This window comes from Hemicordylus capensis, chromosome 5, assembly GCF_027244095.1.
Source record: "Hemicordylus capensis ecotype Gifberg chromosome 5, rHemCap1.1.pri, whole genome shotgun sequence".
Taxonomy (NCBI): domain Eukaryota; kingdom Metazoa; phylum Chordata; class Lepidosauria; order Squamata; family Cordylidae; genus Hemicordylus; species Hemicordylus capensis.
In genome coordinates, this window is record NC_069661.1 from 257,651,328 (window position 1) to 257,664,006 (window position 12,679).

The 12,679-nt window shown below is 47.1% G+C and overlaps 1 protein-coding gene across 3 annotated transcripts in view; it reads right to left on the minus strand.

Annotated features, from left to right (window-relative positions):
• The window catches only part of LOC128328147 (hepatic lectin-like), a 70,397-nt gene extending 62,737 nt beyond the window's left edge, over nt 1-7,660 (minus strand). For all 3 annotated transcript variants that reach the window (XM_053257812.1, XM_053257813.1, XM_053257811.1), the window contains exon 1: nt 7,586-7,660. The gene's annotated coding sequence lies outside the window, so the exon portion shown is untranslated. The remainder of the gene's footprint in view (nt 1-7,585) is intronic.
• Nucleotides 7,661-12,679: the final 5,019 nt, after the last annotated feature.

The window sequence follows — 12,679 nt, forward strand, 5'->3', positions numbered from 1 at the left end:
ATTTCGTTGCCACCGTCTCTTCCGTTGGGTAGTGCTCCAATGGGACTACCCCCTTTTCTTGCATGTCTCGAACATAGTGATACTTCATGGGAATGTGCTTAGTTTGCGTCTTCATCTTCTCCATCTGGGAGGTCTGTGTACAACTTTGGTTATTCTTAAACGTTGTTGAGGGCTTTGGTTCCTCAGTCCCAAAGTCTGATAGTAGCTGGTGGATCCACACTGCTTCCCCGCACACTTCAGTGGCAGAAACTAGGGATGTGCACGGAACCGGCTGGCCCGGTTTGATTCAAGTCCAAACCGGATTCAAACCTGACCAGGCCAGTTTGGTCCAGCACCCCATCAACCCCCGTCATTCGGTTCGGGGGGGGGGGGGTTGCAGATGTTTTTCAGTGTACCTTACTCCCTTTCAGGGAGTTCCTGGAGGCGGGGGGGGATCTGTGAAGGTTCCCCCTCCCCCCGCCAGCTTTCCTTATGTCCCCTTCCAGCCAGTTCAGCCAGCTATTTGGCCTTCTCTGCTCAGCGCGGTGGCCATTTTGGAGGCTGCACATCTGAGCAAGTGCCCGGGCCATGCAGAGGCTAATCATGCAGGCACATGGCCACCATGTCGAGCAGAGAAGGTCCAAAACCGGCCAGCCAGCCTAACCGGCCAGAGGGATTCATAAGAAAAGCAAGTGGGGAGGGGAACCTTCATGGACTCTCCCCACTGCCACCTCCAGCAACTCTCTGGAAGGGAGTAAGGTTAAAAAAAAATTTATTTTTACACTGGAAAATGTTTGCAACACACACACCCCAAAGTTCGGGGGGTGTTTGGTCCAGAGTCGGACCAAAAAGGGAGCGGTTCTGTCTGACCCCAAACTGTCAAACTGAACCAGTTCGACATCCAACTGGCTCAGTGTCAAGCCGGTTTGCACATCCCTAGCGGAAACATATTCCGCTTCTGTGGATGAGAGTGCAACAAGTGACTGCTTGCAGCTAGCCTAACTTATGGCTCCATCTCCATACAAGAACAGGTGTCCACTTGTGAGCTTGCAGTCTGTTCTGTCTTTGCCCCAGTCTGCATCTATGTATCACACTAGTTTGGGATGGCTGCTTGCTGGAATCTCCAACACATAGTGTGCAGTACCCCTTAGGTATCTTCCCAGTCTTTTGACTGCAGTCCAATCATTGTTGGTTGGTGCACTTACTTGTCTGCTCAGGATTCCCACTGCTGACGCAATATCTGGCCTCATTACTTTGGTGATATATATAAGCTTTCCAGTTGCCTTCCTGTGTTGATCATTGGCTGGTAAAGGCTCGCTGTCTCCATTTTGCTTCCAGAAATTTGCATCCATTGGTGTACTGACTTCGTTGGTATTTGTCAGTCCCAGGCATTCTAGAAGGTCCTTTATCTTCTGCTTCTCATTGAGAAGAAACGTCCCCTCCTCTTCTCTTTCTATTTGGATGCCAAGGTAATAACAGATGTTTCTGAGCACCTTCACCTCTATTTCCTTGTTCAGGTGCTGTACAATCTCATTGCTGTCTCATTTTTCCTCATATACAAAGATCAAATCATACACAAAAGTCAGGATGTAAGTCCATTTATTGTCCCTGAATCTTGAATATAGGCAGGGGTCAGCTTTTCCTCACATGGACCCCTCTTTAAGTCGCAGTTGATGCAGCTTCTCATTCCATGCTCTGGCTGCCTGCTTTAAGCCATGAATGCTCTTTTGCAGTTTGCGCACAGGCCCCTTCTTTCCAGGCACCTCAAAGTCTGGTGGCTGTTGCACATAGATGTCTCCCTCAATTTCCCCACGAAGGAAGGCAGACTTTACATCCCAGTGGTCAACTTGCATCTTTCTGCCTGCTGCCATGTCGAGCAGCACCCTAATGGAAGTGTGTTTCACAACTGATGCAAAGGTCTCAGTGTAGTCCTTTGGCTACTAGCCTTGTCTTATAGCGCTGTACATCTCCTTCTGCATCCTGTTTGACTTTGAAGACCCACTTGCATCCCAGAGTCTTTCTTCCAGCGGGTAGTTCCACAAGTCTACAAGTCTCGTTTTTGTGCAGGCAATCAATTTATTCTAATGCTGCTTGTCTCCATTTCTCAACTTTATCAGCTGGCTTCTATATCTTGCCATGTGTTGGGCTCTTGTATCTCTCTTCTTTTAGTCATGAGTGAGAGTCTTTGGGGTGGAACCCCTTTGTTGGACCACTGTGAGAGCCTCAGTTCTGGCTCAGGCTATGCATCCCCTTCTGAATCTGTATCTGCCTCTGACATAGATTCTTTGGGTTCAATGAGGGTCCAGTCACATGGTTCCTCCTTTGCCAGGATTTCTGGCACATGTTTTGGTCCATCACCTCTGGTTGGCCCTTGTCTTTCATCAGAATACACCACATTGCAAATTCTGATCTCAAGACTTCTGTATCCCTTTTGGCCAGGCACATATCCAACCAGTTCTCCCAGTTTGCATCTGCAATTGTGTTTAGTTCTCTTGGCCTTTGGGTTATAAGCATAAGCTTTTAATCCAAACACTCTGATATGGTTTACAGAGGGTTTGTACCCATACCACAACTGAAATAGTGTTTTGCCTATTGCCTTGGTTGGCAAACTGTGTTTTGCAGGTAGTTTGCAGTCATCAGGGCCTCTCCCCAGAACTTATTTGCCAACCCAGCACCATGTAACATGTACCTGCCTGGTCATTTCTAATAGAGAGCTATTTTTCCTCTCTGCCACACTGTTAAGCTCCGGTGGAAATGCAGCGCCACATTCATGTGAAATCCCATTTTGCTTTAAGAATGCTTTCATTTCACTCAACAAGTATTACCCTCAATTATCTGGCCTCAAGCGCTGGGGCTTTCCTCCAAAGTTATTACTGACAAGTGCAATATACTCTTTAAATTTCTCAAACACTTGGATAAATTTCTCTCTCAGTAGATATACATAAGTAAATCTTGAAAAATCATGAATAAATGTGAATATGTAACAATTGTCGCCTTTCTTGTTTTCAAGTGGACCACAGAGATCAGAGTGCACCAGTTCCAAAAGTTCCTGCGATTGTACCTCTTTGTGTCTTCCAGTAAAACTGGGTCTCACTCCTTTATTTTATTAAGCAATAGTTGGCACCTGATGACCCTTTCTCTGCATGGCTTGATTTTAAAATCCTTAATCGGTCAGTTTCTCCCAAGCTCACTTATCACATTTACAGCTGTATGCCCAAACTTTTCATGCCACATTTTTAGGCAATGCTTGTGTCTGCACAAAGTTGCAACCCTTGCCTGTTCAGTTACACAGCCCAATTGGAAAAGACCATCTTTACGCATATAAGCTGTCATGATTAAATCACCATCTTTGGTAAAGTAGCGAGTTTTGTTCTCAAAAACTGCCTTGCAACCTTTATTAATTCAATGTCCCACAGAGATCAAGTTACACTCCATGCCAGTGACAAAGAGGGCACCTTTAATCAAGATCTCTTCAGCCTGCTGATTATTCCTGCACATGATTTTTGCATCTCCTCATCCTTGGGACATGAGTGCAGTCTGGTTAGCAACACAAATAGCAACTTTGTAATTTTTGTCTATATCAACAAACAGTTCAGGAGAGTTGATATTCTGGGTAGCGCATGAATTGATAATAAAAACACTTCTTTCATATGCGGTCATTCCCACACTCTTGCTCTTTGTGCTACGGGTGCTGCTTTCTTTTTCTTTGCTTTGTTCCTCAGAGTGACCGTGTGAGGTCACTTTGGAATTCCTTCCCGCCTTGGTGGCCCCTCTTAGATAGGTTAAGTGTGGGCAATCAGCTTTTAAGTGTTCGAATTCATTGCCATTGAAACAACTTTTCTTCTGCCTGCCACCATAGGCAACAGGGCTATTGCTTTTTTCAGCGTCTATTTCCTTGAGACTAAAGTTCTGTAAAGTCCCAATGACATTGTCTAGTTGGAGGTCTTTTTTTTTTTTTTTTGAAACTTTCAAAGCCATCTTGGCTGTGGACCTCCAGCATGTTTATATGAGCTGAAATGTCCCCGCCTTCTTGTAGCTGCAGTTTGCAAATCCTTTTAATTAGGAGGACTGCAGCGTTTTGAGATAATCTCCAAAAGAGATTTTTAATTTTCTCCCAGACCTCAGATGCAGTCATAATGTCTTTGAAATTATCAAATCATCACTCATGTTTAGTAGGATCAAACCCATCACCACACTTTGTCGTTATCTGTATCCCATGCCTCTTGCATGGTGGCGCCATCTTATGGCCTGTTCTGTGTGAAGACTTTGTGTAATCATTTTGCCTTTTAAAATGCTTCCATCTTCATAGCCCATTGTTCGTAGTTCCTCCCATTCAGCTTGCAGAGAGCGTTGGTGCTCACCTCTGGATCCATGCTGGACTAACTAATTGACTCAGCTGCACTTAAAAAACAAAAACTCTGCTGCAGACCTTTGGGCTGCTGGGCCCCATAACCCTGTTGGAGTTCGTAATTAACTTTCAAAGTGCTGACAAAGGAAGCTACCCACTCCAGTTACAGAGTAGAGTGCAGAGTTCTGTTGCTGCAGTCATCTAAAGAAGATGCATGGAGACTGTAGTGGAATCCAAACTAAATAGGTTTATTGGTGAAGTACGTTCAATCCAGAATTTTCACTAGAGGCACAAATGACCAGGCTCAAACTATCATACTTTGGACACACGATGCGAAGACCCAGCTCCCTTGAGAAGTCCATGATGCTGGGGAAAGTGGAAGGAAAGAGAAGACGAGGACAACCAGCAGCAAGGTGGATGGACTCGATTACAACAGCAATGAATGCACCACTGAGAGACCTTCAAGGCTAGGTTGAAGACAGACCATCTGGGAGAGAATCTATCTATGTGGTCTCTAAGAGCTGACACCAACTTGATGGCTCAATCAATCAATCAATCAATCAACATTCTGGATAGTAAAGACCTAGCCTTGTCTAAAAGCTACATAATGGATAGGTGGGGAGAGAGAGATGTTTCCATCTACGCTCTCAGAGGAAAGGAAGTGGACTGACTCCCCACAGGAAATACCAGAGGAGTCAAGGCAGGGGTCGCAGAGTAGAGGTAAAGCAGGGACAGGTCAAGAGACCCTCACAAGCTACCTGTACTCCCAATGCCCCTGGTGTTCATTAGGATAGTTGGTGCAAAAGGTTGATGCACTGGAACTCCATCTCCAACACTTTGAGCCCATTCAAACCAGGCTCAGTTTGGACCAAACCAGACCCAGTTCAAGTGTGTACAACACCAAACCAGATCTGGTTCAGCTTCAGTCACGCTCAATTTGAGCTGAACCAGGTTTTCTTTCATTCATTCATTCATTCATTCATTCATTCGATTTCTATTCTGCCTATCCAAAAATGGCTCAGGGAATCTATAGAATCTCTATGTAAATTTGCAATTTACATAGAGAAATAATAAATAACTAAATAAGATGGATGCCTGTCCCCAAAGGGCTCACAATCTAAAAAGAAACATGAGATAGACACCAGCAACAGTCATTGGAGGTACTGTGCTGTGGGTGGATAGGGCCATTTACTCTCCCCCTGCTAAATAAAGAGAATCACCACGGTAAAAGGTGCCTCTTTGCCAAGTTAGCCGCCACCTCCCCATTTTCCAGTTTGGTGCACACCTCTAGCTTGAACTTCCTCCTGAAGCTGGGCTTTAGCCCTGGGAACACACAACATTTTGTTGCTAGTCCCTTTTGTTCCTTCTAGCAGTGAACTCTGGTAGTGTGGCTAGCCTTTGGGAAACTAAAAGGGCTATCCATAAAATGAGGGGCTTCCTTGCATATATTTTTTTTTGGGGGGGGGGTGCTTTGGGTACACAAAAGTAAATTTGCAATTTGAATTAAACCCTCTCCAGACTGACAAAAAGTGGCACTGTGAGCTACTAGGGTTCTCTGTTTCCAGGTAGGGATGAGCCTGCTGGCTCTCCCCCAAGGTGGTTCACACTTGAGCCAGCTGGGCTTGAAGGCTTGCTCCTCAAGGTGAATGGGAAGGGGGGCTCAGTCTGATGCTGAGCCAAGCCCCCACTCCCATGCTGGCTTGAAGGCCCTGTAATGGGGAATCTGGCAAGGATTGTGCCAGGAAAAGACAGCGGTGGGCGGGGGAGGCAATGGGAAAGTTGCCCCTTTAATCTTATAAAAGACCCCTCTGTGCAGTGGGATGGGGGGGAACGGCCACTGAGGGGAGGGTGGCGAGGGAAAAGCTCCCCTTTTCCCTTTTGCGTCTTGAAGGGGGGCGGCCGTGGTGGCTGCCTGAGGGGGGCGGCAAGAGCTCCTTCCAGATCCATCCCAGGGATGGTGGAGGCAGCAGCAAGAAAGCTCCTGCCAGCTCCCCTCCCGCCTCCTGAGTGGAGCCCGGGTCAGTCTGCAGGCTGTTTGGGGCCTTTCTGCATATGCCTGGGCTCCACTCAGGAGGCGGGAAGGGAGCTGGCAGGAGCTCTCGCCACCCCCAATCTGCAGCCCCCCCCGCCCCCATTTAAGAGGCATAAGGTAAGAGGGGAGCTTTCTCCTCTACCACCACAGTCCTCACAGCCCTACTCTCCGCAGCCACTACCTCCCCATCCTTCTGAGCAGCGGCATCTTTTCTAAAATTAAAGGGGGAACTTTCCCCTCATCTCCCCCCACCACCACTGCAGCCCTCACAGCCTTCACATCAGCAGCTGCCCACGCCCCATCCCACTGCATAGCAGCATTTTTTTAAAGATTAAAGGGGAAACTTTCCCCTCACCTCCCCACCCTCCTCCCAATTCCCCTTTGCAACTATGGCTGTGGAGCCATCAATCAGGCTTGACGGCCGGACTGGACCAGGCCAGGGCTCCTTTAAGCCCGAACCGAGCCATGCAGGGCGGTTCGAATCCAGTTTGGATTTGAACCGAACCGGGCTGGCCAGTTTCATGCACATCCCTTTGAAATGCAAGGGGGCTCTTGGTTTTGTTGTCGTTGTTGTTTTTAAAAGGGAAGTGGAGAACAGGACAGAGAGGAAATTGGCCTGTCCATTCTTAGCCGTTCATCATGCATCCAGGGTTGGGGGATGAGATTAGAGGAATGTGTGTTGTCTGGTTAGCTAAGTCTCCTCCCAGCACCATGCAGGGATATTTCAAGAGGAAGAGTGTGAGAAAGGATGCCATTTCTCACTCACACTCACCACCACCACCACCTCCACCTCCTCCTCCTCCTCCCAGGCCCCATAGTCATAAAATGCTCAAGTCTGGGGCTTGTAGTTGGCCTCCAGAGTTAAGTGACCCTCCAGAGTTATCTCACACTGCATGCAAAAGTCTCCAAGAAGTATGAAAGGAAAAAATGTATTCTTCCCTCTCCCTCCCTCCTGAAATTCTCCTGACCTGTGAGACATGAATATCATTATAAAATAGCTCTCTATCCATACATGAATTATCAAACCATTAAATGAAGCCTATAAGCAAGTTAAAATTAGAGATCGTCAAAGAAAGCTGATACATCAAGGAAATAGAATTACATTAGGTAGATAAGTGGGGGGGGGACACACCATATAAGCAAATAAGTGAAACAATGAAAAATACAAATAAAAGAAAGCACCTCAAATACATGATAAGGAAAAGAATTATTGAAGTATTGCTTACAGGTGAGTTTAAAGGTGAGTTTCTTTCGGGGCTGCTTCCTTCATCAGCTTTATCTGCCTTTCACTTTGATGTAGCACAGTCCATTGTGCTATCCCATTGTGATATCCTGCTCCTTGATTGGCTGCCTGCCATGGCCAATCAGCCTTTTGCATAAACCCAGGAAAATACTTCCCATCCTTATGAGCATAGATATACAGGCCGTCCACATGAGCAACCTCACCCAAGCTTGTGCAGCCCTACCAGGGTCGGGCTGCTGATGTGAAGCAGTGGGCTTGGGGCTGAACCCAGTGCTACTCCATCGGGTAGCCCATGTTTTGTCCTCAGGCTCTTACCACGGTAGAAGGGGACAAGCACACCCTCCCACCCCAGTTCCCAGTTAAGGATATAAGAACATCCCTGCTGGATCAGAACTGAGGCCCATCCAGTCCTGTTTCACACAGTGGCCCACCAGATGCCCCAGGGAAGCCAACAGGCAAGAGAGGAGGGCATGCCCTCTCTCCTGCTGTTGCTCCCCTGCAACTGGGATTGAGAGGCATCGTGCCTCTGAGGCTGGAGGTGGCCCACAGCCATCAGACTAGTAGCCATTGATAGACCTGTCCGCCATGAATCTGTCTAAGCCCCCATTAAAGCCATCCAAGCTAGTGGCCACCACCACATCCCATGGAAGAGAATTCCATAGATTAATTATTTGCTGTGCGAAAAAACTTCTTTTTGTTGATCCTAAATTTCCTGGCCTTCAGTTTCATGAGACTTTGACTACTACAGCTGAGCGAATTTCTGAATCCAGCCTTCACCCTTTCGCTTGCACTTTTACAGGGCAGGAGGAGGGAGCAGAGAACACGTTTTAAGCAGAATATATGAATAGTCCCTCCTGAGAAAACACGTTGCAATGGAAGGAAATATATGAATAGCTGCCAGTTTATCATGAACCATTAACATGATTTTGACTGCGGTTTCAATACAGCACCACAGGTCGTCGCAACTTCCACTACTTTCTGCCGGTGTAAAGCTTGCTATCTGGTAAGCGCCCTGATCCGAGTCTTGTCTTCTCAAGAGCCGCTTACAAACTGAGCCACCTCAGGAATGTGGCTCCTCCCACAAGCTGTGTGACTCACCTGGAGCTAATCCTCCACCCAAACAAACTGCCCAGTCAAAAACACAAACCTCTATCCAGCCAGAAATCAAACCCTAGAAAAGACTAGCCCTAACAAGCTTAGCTTGTCCTTTCCCCCTTGTTTTCTTGTTGGTTTATTTATTTATATTTTTGCTTGCTTGCTTGCTTGCTGTTTTCTTTAGGGAAGAAAAGAAAAGTTTGCTGCCTCCCATGGTCTCTGAGCCTAGTCTTCTCAAGAGCTGCTTCCAAACTCATCTTGGTTTGGGCCTGCAGCCCACGTAGACACAGGGCCTGCAGCCCACGTAGAGCACCCAGCTTGTGAGGAAATCCCCCAGTGCACCGTATTCCCCATGCGGTTCGTGAAGTGATGCCAGAAGAATTCCTCCTCTGGCTCCCTGCTCTCTGCTGTTGGCAGCAGCACCACTTGTGTGATGCAGCAAGTGGCAGAGCAGATTGGAGAGTGTGGATTCCTCTGGTCATGTGCACAACCCTATCTTAGTGACAAGTAAGTGATACAAACTCTTCAGTATAAGATAAGGGTTTAGGTACTTCATTCACCAGTGAGCACAGATGCCAGAGTTCTTAATAACATATCACGAAATGAATTTTATTTTGCAAGCATAATAGTACTTCTGTTGTTAAAGTGAAGGGTGAAGAAGCAGATCTACTGTTATAAACCTTGCAGATTCTGTTCACTATAAATCCAAACTATGACTTCAGTCCACAAAATAATTAGGTGGTGGAGACCTGTTGAGAAATGATGAAGCCTATACACAGCCAGAAATGGCAGTTTCCCACAAGACAGGTTAGTAGGACTTTAAGCAGGTTCTATGTTGGCCCCTCCCAAACATCAGGTCAGGTCCTGTCACTCAATTGGACCACCTGCCTTCTCGTCCTCCCCACACTCCTTTACTTGTAAGTGGGGTGGGGCAGGGGACTTCATCTACAGGGAGCACTCAATCAGCTGCCTTTCTAGTGGAGCCTTCATTGTGAGTAACTTTTTCCTTTTTTAAATTTTCTTCCTTCCTTCCTATATTTTTCAAATTTGCACTCCACCACATCCGTCTCTGGGCAATTCACAACAACATGAAACAGATTTAAAATGAAAACCTTAAAACAATTAAAAGCCACAGTCCAGTTTAAAAGCTTGGGTGAAAAAATAAAGACTTTTAAAACGTTGTCAGAGATGGGGAGGCTCTTATTTCAGCAAGGAGCACATTCCAGAGTCTTGGAGCAGTAACAGAGAAGGCCCATCCCCGAGTGGCCACCAGACAAGCCGGTGACAACTGCAGATGAACCTCTCCAGATGCTCTTAATGGGCAATGAGGCTCATAGTGAAGATGACGTTCTCTTAAATACCCAGGGCCCAAGGCCATTTAGGGTGTAACTGTTTAGGTTACAACCAGTACCTTGCATTTTGCCTAGAGACTTATTAGGAGCCAGTGTAGCTCTTTCAATACGGGAGTAATACAGTCTCTCCGAGAAGCCCAGGATACAAATTTGGCTGCCACATTCTGTACCAACTGCAGTTTCTGGGCTGCATACAAAGGCAGGCCCACGTAGAGAGCATTGCAGTAGTCAACTCTGGAGGTGACCAGCAGATGTACTACTGTTCTGAGGTCAGTTATCTCAAGAAACGGACCACCGCGGCTCCTGTCAGTGCCGAGCAACTGGCGCAGGAAATATGGGCTCAGAAACTGGGACAGAAAAAAGATGCCTTCACAGAAAGAAGTGAGTCCGTTGACCTGCCCGTTGACCTGGCCCACCTGGACGCATGCCAGGAGGAGGGGGGAAGAGGTGGTGGCAGCCCAGCCTGGCCCTGGCCCCGCCGCCAGAGAAGACCTCCCCAAGGACGAGCAGATGAGAGGAAGTGGCACCAGACAAAGCAGGCAAGAGGCGGCAGGGAAAGCAGCAGCGGGGGAAGCGGCGGGGAGAGAAAGTGGTGCTGTGGGGAGAAAAACCGGCCCAGAGAAAGAGGCGGCGGGGGAAATGGTGGGGGGAGCAGGAGCCAGGCCGGCTCGAGGAGGAGGGTGAATGAAGCACGGCAATAGAGAGGAGAGCTCCGGCGGCTGGGGGCGGCTAGTGAGAGGTGGCGCCACCAAGAGGAGCCCGGCTGGGCGGGCGGCGGCGGGCTCCCGAAAATGGCCGAGCAGAGGCTGGCGCAGCAACTGGGGCTGTTGTGGCAGGCATGGGGGCTGGAAGCAGGGAGAGAGGTGGAGGCGGCGGCAGGCCCTGGCAAAGGAGGCAGCCAGCGGGCAAAAATGATGGGGAATAAATTGGGGCAGAAGGGGGGGAGCGGCGAGGAGAGACTAGCAGTGCAGGTGCTGTGCACCGGTTCAGCTAGTACTATTTTAAAAGCAATATTAACATTTTGGAAGCAATATTAAATTACTATTTTTATGCATTTAAGGAGCAAGATATTATGTATACAGAAACTTGACACAAGTTCCTGCCTGCATGTTTATACTCAAAATAGATACATGAGGAGTAAGAAAAGACAGAATTGGAAGAATGTGAAGTGTAAGGTTGCAACATATTTTTAAAAATATAGTGTTAAATCTGGACTTGACAAATCTCAGGTGCCAGGAAGCCATGATGCTTCATCCTTTCCCCCTCTCCCTTCTGATCAAAGCATAATCTTCTTATCCAAAATTACGAGATTTATAATTTTAATATTTAATGTTTGCTTTTAAATGTTTCTAATTGTAGTGATTTTAATGCTTATGATATTATTTTAATTGTAAGCTGCCCAGAGATCAAGTGTTGGGCAGGTATAGAAGTCTGTTAAATAAATAAATAGATAAACTTAAACTTGAAACCCCTTTACTAACTGCTGGTCCGGGAAACTGTGTATGAAGAATGTACTGGTCCTTGAAATTCTGCACAAAGAATTTACCGGTCCTTGACTCCGAAAAGGTTGAGACACACTGATCTAAACCATCTCTTGGGTCCTGCTCCTCTACAGTCAGTACCTCCATCTTATTTGGATTCAAGTTCAGTTTGTCATCCCTCATCCAGCCCATTACCACCTCCAGGCCAGCATTTATGGGAGTAGTACCATTTTCTTATTAAGTTGATTTGGAGAAGTAGATTTGGGTGTCATCAGCATAACTAGGACCAGGGAGACCCGAGTCCAAATCCCCATTCAGCCAAATACTTGCTGGGTGACTCTGGGCCGGTCACTTCTCTCTCAGCCTAACCTACTTCACAGGGTTGTTGTGAGGAGAAACTTAAGTATGTAGTGCACTGCTCTGGGCTCCTTGGAGGAAGAATGGGATATAAAATGTATAAATAAATAAATAAATAAATAAATAAATAAATAAATAAATATATTGATAACACTCTGCACCAAATCTGCTGATGATTTCTTCCAGCAGTTTCATGTAGATGCTAAACAGCATTGGAGTCGGGGGCGGGGTGCCTCTGAGTACCAGTTGCGGGGGAGTAATGGCAGGAGAGAGGGCACGCCCTCAACTCCTGTCTGTGGCTTCCAGCGGCATCTGGTGGGCCACTGTGCGAAACAGGAGGCTGGACTAGATGGGCCTTGGGCCTGATCCAGCAGGGCTGTTCTTATGTTCTTATGTCAGTATGGAGCCTCGTGGAACTCCATACATTAACTCCCGCTTTGCAGAGCAGCAGTCTCCAAATGATACCATCTGGAATCTTCCAGAAAGGTAGGAAAGGAATCACTGTTTTTAAAAAGTGCCACCCAATCCCAATTCCCTCAGGTGACCCAGAAGGATACCATGGTTGAGGGTATCAAAAACCACCAAGAGATCCAACAGAGTCACACTCCCGCTGTTGATACCCAGCTGACTAAGGCAGTCTCAACCCCATAGGCTGCCCAAAAGCCAGTTTGAAATGGGTCTAGATAATTTTGCTGCTGTTGCTGCTGCTGCTGCTATTTGCTGCTGATACCCACAGAAGCACAGTCCATCCTTCATCTTGCAGCCATTGGTCAATGACTACATGTACTTTAT